This window comes from Chaetodon trifascialis, chromosome 2, assembly GCF_039877785.1.
Source record: "Chaetodon trifascialis isolate fChaTrf1 chromosome 2, fChaTrf1.hap1, whole genome shotgun sequence".
NCBI classification, from domain to species: Eukaryota; Metazoa; Chordata; class Actinopteri; order Chaetodontiformes; family Chaetodontidae; genus Chaetodon; species Chaetodon trifascialis.
Genome location: NC_092057.1, coordinates 13,196,300 through 13,207,252, shown reverse-complemented (window position 1 = coordinate 13,207,252; position 10,953 = coordinate 13,196,300).

The window sequence follows — 10,953 nt, the reverse complement described above, 5'->3', positions numbered from 1 at the left end:
TGTTGGTAGGTGCACTGGGAGTATAAACTGTGGGAGATACATGGTACTCCAAACTGTTTTCAGGCTTCTGAAAACTGAATGTCGTTACTGGGAGGCAACATGAATGCATTCGCTCGTTTGGTCTGCAGTGATGAATTTCAAAGATGGAATGTACACCCTAATAAAATAAGAGCCACTGGACATGAGTCATTCACTCCATCATACAGCACACATGCATTTGAAACATCCAATAATGCTCTGGCGTGCAGCACTTTTAATGTGATATACTGTAAAAGCAATATTACACATATTGCATTTGTGTATGGATTGAGGATGTATTATCTTTACTCGCGCTCTTTTTCATCTACTCTGATGATGAGCTTTCTGCTGCGTTAATCTTTTCTGGCTTTGTCTGTTTTGAGTCAGTTGATTTGCTGGTCTGGTTGGTGGCAGACCGGGAGAGGTCGAAGACTAGAGACGTAAGGCCAAATCTGACCAGAAATAACACTGGGTTGAAAAAAAGTGTGTCGCTACAGGTGCTACAGGAGAAGATGAAGTACGGACCAGGATGTGAGTGAGTTTAAAGGCTTATCAGAAACAAAAATATTAGGTAGTACGAGTATGTGGCAGCATTTTACTGTGGGAAGTAATCAGTCAGAGTTAGTTTATTCTATGTTTCCACAGTTGCAAGGTAAATACTAGAGTTACACTGTACTTGTTGCAAAGTATTCCACCAGTATGGGGACTGCAGGGCCGATGCATCAGTCCCACTGAAATGAATGAGGCTGCATATCTTTGACGCAGTGCTATTGTTGGTCTGAATGCAGCCACAGAGCCTGAACATTAGCTTTATGGGACAACTGAGTAGTTACAGGTTCCAGTGGCTTTATTATAGCCCTCCGTTCTTCTGCATGTGCCGCACATATCATCTGTCCACACAAGACTCATACAGCCATTTTTAGTTTGTTGTCTTCCTGCAGAGTACAGGAAGTGCAGCACGTCTTTACATTCCTGGAGAACAGAATATTGGTGTATGTGCTATTGATTGATTATCTCCCATTTTTGTCACTGTGCAAGTCTTCTTTACGAGTGTAGTTTGTGACACCACGAGGTGCCCTCTTGCTTGACCTCTGGTGTAGCGAGAGCTAGCTGTAGACAAATGGCTCAAAGCACAAAGAGAGGATTAGGTTGCTGTCACATCTGTCTATAAGCAGCAGTCATACTGCAGGAAACTGCAGCACTCATGAGAGTTGGCTGAACAGTGATGGGGCTTTAACATTGTAAAGACTGAATGATTAACAGCGTTGTCATAAAGAATGTATGATTTACCCCCTTTATCCCTGGTGGTCAACCAAACGTTTGGATGTGCTCATCTTTGCGGTCAAGAGGCAAGAATCCTCTGTCTTGCAATTGTGGCTTTATCTGGGCAACAACCGTCTTGCTGGAAACATTTTTGATCCTTGATAAAATGCTAACACAAGAGACCAGACACCAAAGCTAGATTTAATCTCTGGGCTGCCACATTAGTTTTGTATTTCCTTCACTCATCACCGTCGTCCAAAAGTCTCCTTGGTGTCTCAAATTAAATCTTTTAGAATGAAAAGCATTTTCTCTTGAGATTTCCTGGTAAAGCCCCTTTCAGACATGGAATCTGCGACATTGCTGGGTTCATCTGTCTGTTTAAGTACGGGCTCTCTGACTTTCAAACATACAGTTGACTGTGCGATATAACCAAGATTGTGATACAGGTCACTTTATGTCCAGATAACGATACATATGATACAGCTCTTCTTCTGGGACAGACCAGTTGGAGTCCTTCTCCTGTTCAGGATGACCCTGTTCTGTATCTGTATCCTCCATGTTTGCTTGTGTTGCTTTCATGCAAATTTCCTGCCTGTATCTGTGCAATGTGGAAGAAAGCGAAGTGCTGTTAAGAATGTGATTTGCACAACGAAATGAACGACAGAGCACGCGACATATGTCATCATATCAGCCTGACAGCCGACTGTTCACACATGACTGGACGTATGTGGAAAGATTTGGCATCAGTGTAGTAGAGCAGCAATTAACAAATATGTGCATGATCATTTATTACTTTCTTGAGTGGCTGATCAATTGCTTTGTCAATAACGTGTCAGAAATTGTCAGAGGTTTTGCATTCTCATAAGGACACTGTCAACTCGACTTTGCCTCTACTGGCAACATAACTGCTTTCATTCAGACTTGAGCCACACTGAAGAAAATGTTAGGGAAAAGTTGCTTTGTAAAGGATTCAGTCCTTTTTCTAACTGAATACAACATGCACAAGAGCGCTCCCCTCAGTTTCATTTTCACTGACATACTGACGACAGCACAGGGCCGACCAAGACACACACTTCTTACTCTAACTTCACTGGTGCTGCCTAAATATTGTTGAGTTTGTTTGTTTTTGTCATTTAAGCACAAAATGATTACTCATCAATAACTTCCAAAAAAAAAAGCAATGTATGTGAGATGGGGAGAGCATCAGTTGATGCATTGTGAATATGATAAATGAGTAATGTACAGTCTTTTATGTTTGTCTGAAACTTTGCTCTGATGTAAAAACTTATTTATCAGTGACTGGATTTCTGAGGGTGTGAGAGGGTTGAAATAAATTGATCTTGGCTATAATTTGACTCGTCTCTTGTATGTGTGTGTGACTTCAAAACAGATTGACTCGCAAATGTTGGTGATGAGAAGTGTATTTGAAAAACTGGAGGATGGTATTTTTTGGTGCGAGAAAAAAATGATGTGAGGAAAAAAATGTGTGTTTCGCATTTTTGGTTTGAATATTAGGAGTGAGATTGTGTGTGTGTGTGTGTGTGTGTGTGTGTGTGTGTGTGTGTTCATGTTTAACTGCAAGGAAAGACAGGATGTGTGTTTGAGCGAAAGGGGTGGGGTGTGTGTTTAAAGGGTGTGTGTGTGCGTGAGTGCGTGTTTGTTTAGATGTGTTTATGTATATGTGCATGTGTGTGTGTGCATCTTTCGTTTGTGTGTGTGGTTGTTAGGGAAGGAGTGGCAGCCAGGATGCCTGTGGAAGAGGGGGGAGGTGTGTGTGTGTGTGTTTGTTTGTGTGTGTGTGTGTGTGTGTGTGTGTGTGTGTGTGTGCGTGCGTGCGTGTGTGCATGCGTACATATGTGTGTGTGTGTGTGAGGGAGAGAGAGAGAGTCAGAGAGAGAGAGAGAGAGAGAGAGAGAGAGCACAACGAGCAAGAGAGAAAATATGCGTGTGTGTTACAGAGAGAGAGAGAGAGACAGAGAGAGAGAGACAGAGAGAAAATGGGTGTGTGTCTGTGTTTGTGTGTCTCTGTGTGTGCTTGTGCGCATGTGTCTGTGTGTGCTTGTGCGTTCGTGTGCATGTGGGTGTATGTGTGTCTGAGAGAGACAGAGATGAAAAAAGAGAAGGGGAGAGAGGGCAGGAAAGAGAGAGAGAGAGACTTTGTGTGTATGTCTGTGTGTATGTGTGTGTGTGAGTGTGTGTGCGTGTATGCGTGAGAGAGAGACAGACAGACAGAGAGAGACAGACAGAGAGAGGGAGGGGAGAAAGAGCAAGTAGGAGACAGAATGTGTGTGTGTGTGTGTGTGTGTGTGTGTGTGTGTGTGTGTGTGTGTGTGTGCGCCTGTGAATGTTTGCGCAGGCGTGTGTGTGTTCTTCTGTGTGTGTGTGTGCGTGTGTGTGTGTGTGTGTGTGTGTGTGTGTGTGTGTGTGTGTGTGAGTGAGAGAAGCAGAGCAGGAGAGGGAATGTGTGTGTATTTATGTGTGTGTGTGTGTGTGTGTGTGTGTGTGTGTGTGTGTGTGTGTGTGTTAGTGAGTGAGAGAGTGAATGAGCGAGCAAGGAAGAGAGAGAGAGGACATGTGCGTGTGTGTATGTGTGTGTGAGAAAGAGTGGGGGAGGGGTGTACAACAGAGATGCGTGCGTGTGTGTGAAAGGAAAGAGAGGGAATGTGTGTGTTTGTGTGCATGTGTGTGTGAGTGCGCCTGCGTAGGAGGGAATGTGCATGTATTTGTGTGTGTGTTTGTGTGACTGTATGTGTGTGTATGCTTGTGTGAGCGTGTGTGTGAGCGTGTGTGTGTCTGACAGAGATAGAGGGGGAGGGGTGTGTGTGCAGGGAGAGCTAGGAGCAAGCTCTGCAAATGGTGTGTGTGTGTGTGTGTGTGTGTGTGTGTGTGTGTGTGTGCGTGTGTGTGTGTGTGTGTGTGCGTGTTACAGCAGCACAATATGTGCCTGTGCTGAATGAAAGGGAAGTGAATGCAGTGTGTGTGTCTGTGTGTGAGTGTATGTCTGTGTGTGTGTGTGTCTGTGTGTGAGTGCGTGTGTGTCTGAGTGTGTGTGTGTGAGTGTGTGTCTGTGTGTGAGTGCGTGTGTCTGTGTGTGAGTGCGTGTGTCTGTGTGTGAGTGAGTGAGTGAGTGTGTGTGTGTGTGTGTGAGTTTGTGTGTGTGCTGTGGAAGAGGGTGTGTGTCCTGTATTGTGTGTAACTGCGTATAGTTTGTGAGGACAGTATAATTGTGTGTTGCTGTACATGTGCACAGCTTGCACGTGCATGCGAATGTTTGTCTTCAGTAAGGATTGTGTGGATGTGAGTGCATATGTGTGTATTCGTGTGCACACAAATACACACACATATTGGGGGTATTGGTGCGGGTGATGAAGTGTTCATGATAGTGTGCACACGCAAACAGAGCAGAATTACAATTAAACCAAACTCATTCAGCAGCTCCCAGATCTCCATACATTTTCTCTCACTTCCTCCTTCCTGTGTCTTACCTCAACCAAGCATCTTTCTAAGCTTCATGATGACTCTTGCACCCTTGTGTGTGTGTATGTGTGTGTGTGTGTCAGGAGTCATGCTTTAATATTCGTCAAGTGGCTCCATATTCCACTGGTCCTGGATCTTCATCATTATGTGTAAATATATCATCTAAATTTTGTTGAGCAGAAGTTTTAAAGTAAGTCTGGTGAGAAATATGCAGCAAGTCTTCAGCAGGGGTCTGCAGTTTAACAGTTTAGCCAAAGGGCAGTTCTCACCGCAGTGCTCAGTGCATGTTAACAGGTACAGTGGAGACACAGCCGGCCTGTTTGTTGTAATTACGTATATTTTTTAATTTGTTCAAATATAAAATAACTACTTGGCTGATGTTAGCTTCAGTGCAAGTCATGGTTTGGGCAGCAGATCAGCGTAGACCTACAATAAAACCAAAATGGAAGGAATATACTAGCAACACTACTTAGTTAGGTTGGTTTGGCATCTCGATACAAGGTTGCAGGTGGAAACCCACTGAAGACCCCTCCCCTCAATCCTTACTTTCCAAGTATGTAGGAAAACTTACAGTGGCCTTCACTTCAACATAAAAACATGATACTCTTTCTCTAGAGCCACTGTTTGTCCATTCTGGGCTGCTGTAGAAGCATGGCAGTGCATCATGATGCACACTGTGGAACATGAATGTGTTGTAAGAGCTGGCTACGGTGCCACCGCCCAGCCTTGCTTCCAATTTCCCCTGGTGGCCACCCATGGTATTGCAAAAAAAATTCCCTCGGCCTAAATGTATTTTCCCCACAGACCACCACAGTAAAAGAGATGTCTATAAAACCATTGCCAGGACACTTCCAGTTATTGGTTTTGATGTAAATTTTCATTGCTGTAGCACCAACATACTACACAGCACAAACATTTGTGTTGTGTCTCATGATTGGTGAGACGTAAACTGGAAGTTAAAACTTTTTGGGCACATGCACCAGCAGAGCAATTCTTATTGTATTGAATAGGCGCCATCTTTGGCCACCTTTCATAATACATCCATTCTATGGAAGATGAGCAGCTCCCTATGTAGATATGAAGAGCTCATTCTGAGGTAAAACACAACGATTCTCACACTAATAAAAAAATTATTCTGAATATAATATTTCAGTTTGGCTAAGAGATCCCCCTAAATCCTACATACTGGACCTTTAAAGGAGATACTATTCGTGACTGTTTCCAGTTGACAAACAACAAAACCAGGCAGAACACCCACGAGCCCACCACAATGTCACGATACCTTATAAATAGACTTTTTTTTTTTTTTCACCACATGCCACACTCTGATAGACATTTGTCAACTAGCTACTGTGACATAATATGTAATTCCAGTGAGAAATGGCAGCTAGTAGCAGCGAACACAGACGATACAGAATAAGCACTATAGGTGGTGAGAAATTACCTTTGAGTGTCCCAAAACATCCATGAGCAAAGCAAAGAAGAGTTAAGTAAGTGAAGATATATACCAGACACTGGAATTAAGCTAACTAAAACTAGATGGCTGCAGTGCATAAAGGCAAAGCTTCACTCACAGCAATCACATGTTAAGATTTAATTAGCATTATTTATGAGCCACGTGAGATTGTGAAAACAGACTCTGCACATCTGCTTGATAGAACGTGATGCATTTTCCATCCAAAGCCATCAGTTTTAACTGCTGTCACCAAGTCGCACACTGAAACACGCCAGTCTGATCACCAAAGCGTTGATCACAGAGCCTGATGCAGTCTTACCTTAAAACAGGCCTGTCCTCCTCAACAAGTTATTCAGCACCTATAAAATCCAGGGCTCTGACCTGCATAGCTCGCTGCAGCCAATGGCTAATTATGCATACTGGGCTAACAGGGAGGAGGTATCCTTCTTGAGTTAATGAACATTTTCCATCCATTACTCTCAAATTCATACAGTTTAATAAATGACAAAAACATGTTGATAATCTGGTCTGTCTTCTCCCGCTCGTGTGTTTGCATCTCACTGGTGACAGTCCCTGGAAACCTACTTATAGGTCAGGCTAAAATATATGGATACAGAGCTAACACTTTTCATAATGCAACTCAAGGGTTTTTCATTCAAGCCAGATAACCCTGATGACATCATCGAGGTCATCACTGCATCCTTTGTAATTAAACTGTAGCTCTCTCATTTGTGTTCGTGAGATGCAAATCTATGACTGATGGATCAGCTGTATGTTTGAATGGAATTGATTATTAGTCTGGTATTCATCTGATAGGTTCATTCCACCTAATTTTAGCACCATATTCTGTCAAGTTTGAGCCATTCAATAGCCCAGCGCATGGCAACAAGGAACAGTATCAGCTTGGTGTCCATGTGATGGTATTGATTATTAGAGGGTAAATTTGTGTCATTTTCAGTGGGATTTCTTATTTTATGCTGTCATTGTACATTTCTGCAACTAAATTTGAAAACGCCTGAAAGTTTTGATGTCTCCATTTTCAAAGTGAAGCTGCTGGTTCTGTAAGTGTATAACTGTAAATTCCCAAGTATGAGTTATGTTATTGATATCACCCAATATTGTTCTGTGTAAATGAATAAGTAAATATAACATAACACATAACATAAGACATATATGACAATATGCTACATGTTATAGATGTAAGTTTTAACTATTTGAAAAAATGAGAAATTTCCATCAGTTAGATACGGTGTGTAGCCAGTCAGCTTCTGGTGCTGTGAAGAGGAGGCCAAACAGAGCTAAGCAGATTCAGAAAGTCTGGTTTTGCATTTGGGAACAAAATGCAGCGATATATCTGCTAAATTAATCCAAAAAGGTCTAACTACTGAAGGTGCTATTAGGTTTGTACAAAGCAGATCTTCCACTCGTTAGCAATTACCTCATTACCTGCAGAGTTTTGAGTGCAGTGATTACAGGTTTCTTACAGCAATGCTTCTTTAGGCTTTTGTGTACCCTGGCTTGTACCTTGTTTTAAAGGATATTCTCCAACACTGTTGCTGCTCTGCCGATGATTCATGAGAGTTTCATGTCCATCCAAGGCTTGGAGGGGTCCCAATTGACAGTTACCTTGTCTAAGCACAAAATGAACGAGACTTTCATTCCAGAAACACCGGATACCTGAAATGACCCCTCCCGCTCTGACAGTTTATGAGGACCACCAGTAAAATATTTATCATTGGGGGGCCAAAAATGTTTGGTGGAGAGCCAGATTTGACGCATGAGCTGCTACTCCAGTTTACTTCCAGTTTACCATTTGAACAAACATGGCAGCAGTTCTCCAAATTTCTCTATGGGACAAGAAATGGGTGACACATTTGCCAGACAAGTTTATGTCTAAAATCATGGCTTTTAATAGCTGTTAATGGTATTTGGGAGTTTGGGGAGACAGCAAATTGCATTTTGTATATCTCACTAGGCTGAATTGATTCTTCAGTGGTTGTTTTAAGACCTAATATTGTTCCAGATCACAGAGCAATGTTTTCGTATTTTAGTCTGCTTTTATGCTAGCATCGTCTGGATATAACCAAGTACGGATGGATTGAGAAGTTTGACATATTTTAGTTAATGGAAAAGGGAATTTTCGTACAAAAACGTAGAGGAAATGTCATCATATTAGTGGACTCAGGTAAAGTATGGCCTCTGGGTTTTGAACATTTCAAGTACATTTTTGTACTTTTGTACTTCAGTAACATTTTGATTCTGAAATATCAGTGGAACATTAATTGCACCAATGTCCAGCCTCAGTTGGCTTCAATGATGGGAAATGCACAGAAAAAAGAAACTTAACAAATAAACAGTACCTCGTTGACAGCGAGAGTGGCAGGACAACACCTAAAGAGCAGAAATTAGAAGGGATGTTTGTGTGTGTTGAGAAATAAATTGTTTTCAGAGGGCCTTTCAGAGCATTGATGGAAGAGTTTACTTACCAACAGCCACAATGTACAGTGTACTTGTGTGTGTACGTTAGGTTACTCCATCAATATTATGGCTTTAGATTTGCTATTGAGACCAAATTGGTAGTTTGATTAAAAATCACTGAAAACTCACTTTTACTGTATCTTGAAATAAACTCATCAGTAAGGTGTTTTGTGCACTAGTAATGCATTTTGGGAGGCGAGAGGTGTTCTCTGATACAAATACTGAAGGCTGAAAGTTAGAGGCTCTCGTCTAATATATCTGAAGAAAATCAGCAAATCTTCTTCGGTGGTCGGTTTTCATATTAATTGCTTTTAGTGAAATACTGTATGGTTGGGGAAGACATTTTTAACTACCTGGCACTTTCATACAATATGCTAATAACACTAACCATTGTAATCGCTGCTCAAAGCAACGTTAAAAGCTTGATAACAGGGATTAACAACACCCTAATGGCCTTCGGACAAACATGACAATACATAACCACACATTCTTTTTGCAGTAGTTTACTGGTACTGAGTATTGCTGCTTGCTATTTGTAGTATGGATTTTAGAGTAAACCTGCTATTTTCTCAAGCGTTTTTCAATCAAAACCATTCATTTGAGTTAAGAAGAAGTCAGATATTCAGACATCATAATTCTGACCTTCTTCTCCACTCTGAAGCCTTTTGTCAGTTTATGATGATACATGTGTATGATGGAGCACATCAACATGTTGCTGTGTGTTTAGTATGTATTTAAACTGTGGCTGTGCACGTGGTACATGTTTCACCTGAGTTCTCTGTGAAATTCCATGAAATTAGAAGTGTTTAATAACACAGTGGAAATATATATATAGTGCCATGATATATAGTTTCATTAAAATATATGGTTCCCTCTCCAGTTGCAGAGGTATCAAAATGAATCATATGATTCACCAGCAGCATTGTGCAAAAGAGAATTGCCTTTATATCATATGGTGAATTACCTTTTTCATCCTTATAGCTTAGTCCAGAAATCACAGTCTTGCAATATGTGCAAATCAGAGGTAAAGGAAGTGGCTAATCAGTGTAACTTCTGCTTTTCCTTGTGATTAGCATTTCATTAGCAAACCTCTGGAACACAATGTAATGTAAGCCACATGTGACTGTCCAGAACAAGACTTATTCTTCCCCTTTGAAATCCAATTTGTGTTTTAGACACATACCCTATTAGTTAAGCAACATTTTCTTAAAGTTGTCATCAATTACCTATTAAGGCCCCATCTTGCATGAAAAAAAAAAAAAAAAAAAAAAAAATCACAGCCACTTCACGTCAGAAGTGAAGCGATGTGTTCTCCCTGTATCAATACAGTCTGTGCTTCAATTGTACGCTATGCTAATTCTGTGCAGTGTGTTCCCACTAGACACAACAAAATAACAAAATGGTGCTTAATTAGAACAGCCAATGAAATCACTTGGTTTTCAATAAGGTGTTGATGGGTGCCATTGTTAAAGATAATGTGGTGTAATGGCCTGGCACTTTCAAAAAGCACATTTATCTTGATTTTTGAAAGCCTAAATGACTGCCCCATTGGACTTTATAAAACACAGAGTGCAGGCTGCAGTTGATTGTTTCTCATAACTAAAGCCAACACTGAGATTGCCCCAAGCATTGTTATGAAGGACGGTAAACTAAATTCTAATAAGATCCGTGAATAATGATTAACAATAAATGATACATCTCATGTGCAATGTATGTTAGCAAATATATGTTTGCCATATCACTAAAACTTTTGCAATGTGTCACCCTCAAACTGACTTTCATCCTCACCAACTGTAAGGTCCATTTGTTAACGGGCCAATAATCTGGAAACACATTTTTGTCAGACATACACCTGAGGTATTTTGACAGGTGACAAAATGTTTATTGAAGCACAGGTTACAGTTTACCGTTTTCACTAATGCACAACTGTTTTAAGGCTAATTCAGGGTATATTAATCATCACATTATTGATCATAGCAAATATGTCATTTCAGTGTGAATTGGGAGATCTGTGCCAGAGCAGTTTGTGTATGTTTGTCAATACAGATTTATTCAGTCATATCTCAGTTGCTTGTGTGTATTGTCTCAACCCATTAGATTTATAAGTTGCATCGAGAAGAAACAACAGAAAACGCAGTGTACACAGTATATCAATGAATCATGAAGCCTATTGTCACAATTTCTGGATAGCCTAAGGGGTTGCGTTAACCTGTTGATAAAACAAGGTGTGTCTATGTGTGAGTAAATGGCTCTAGAAAATG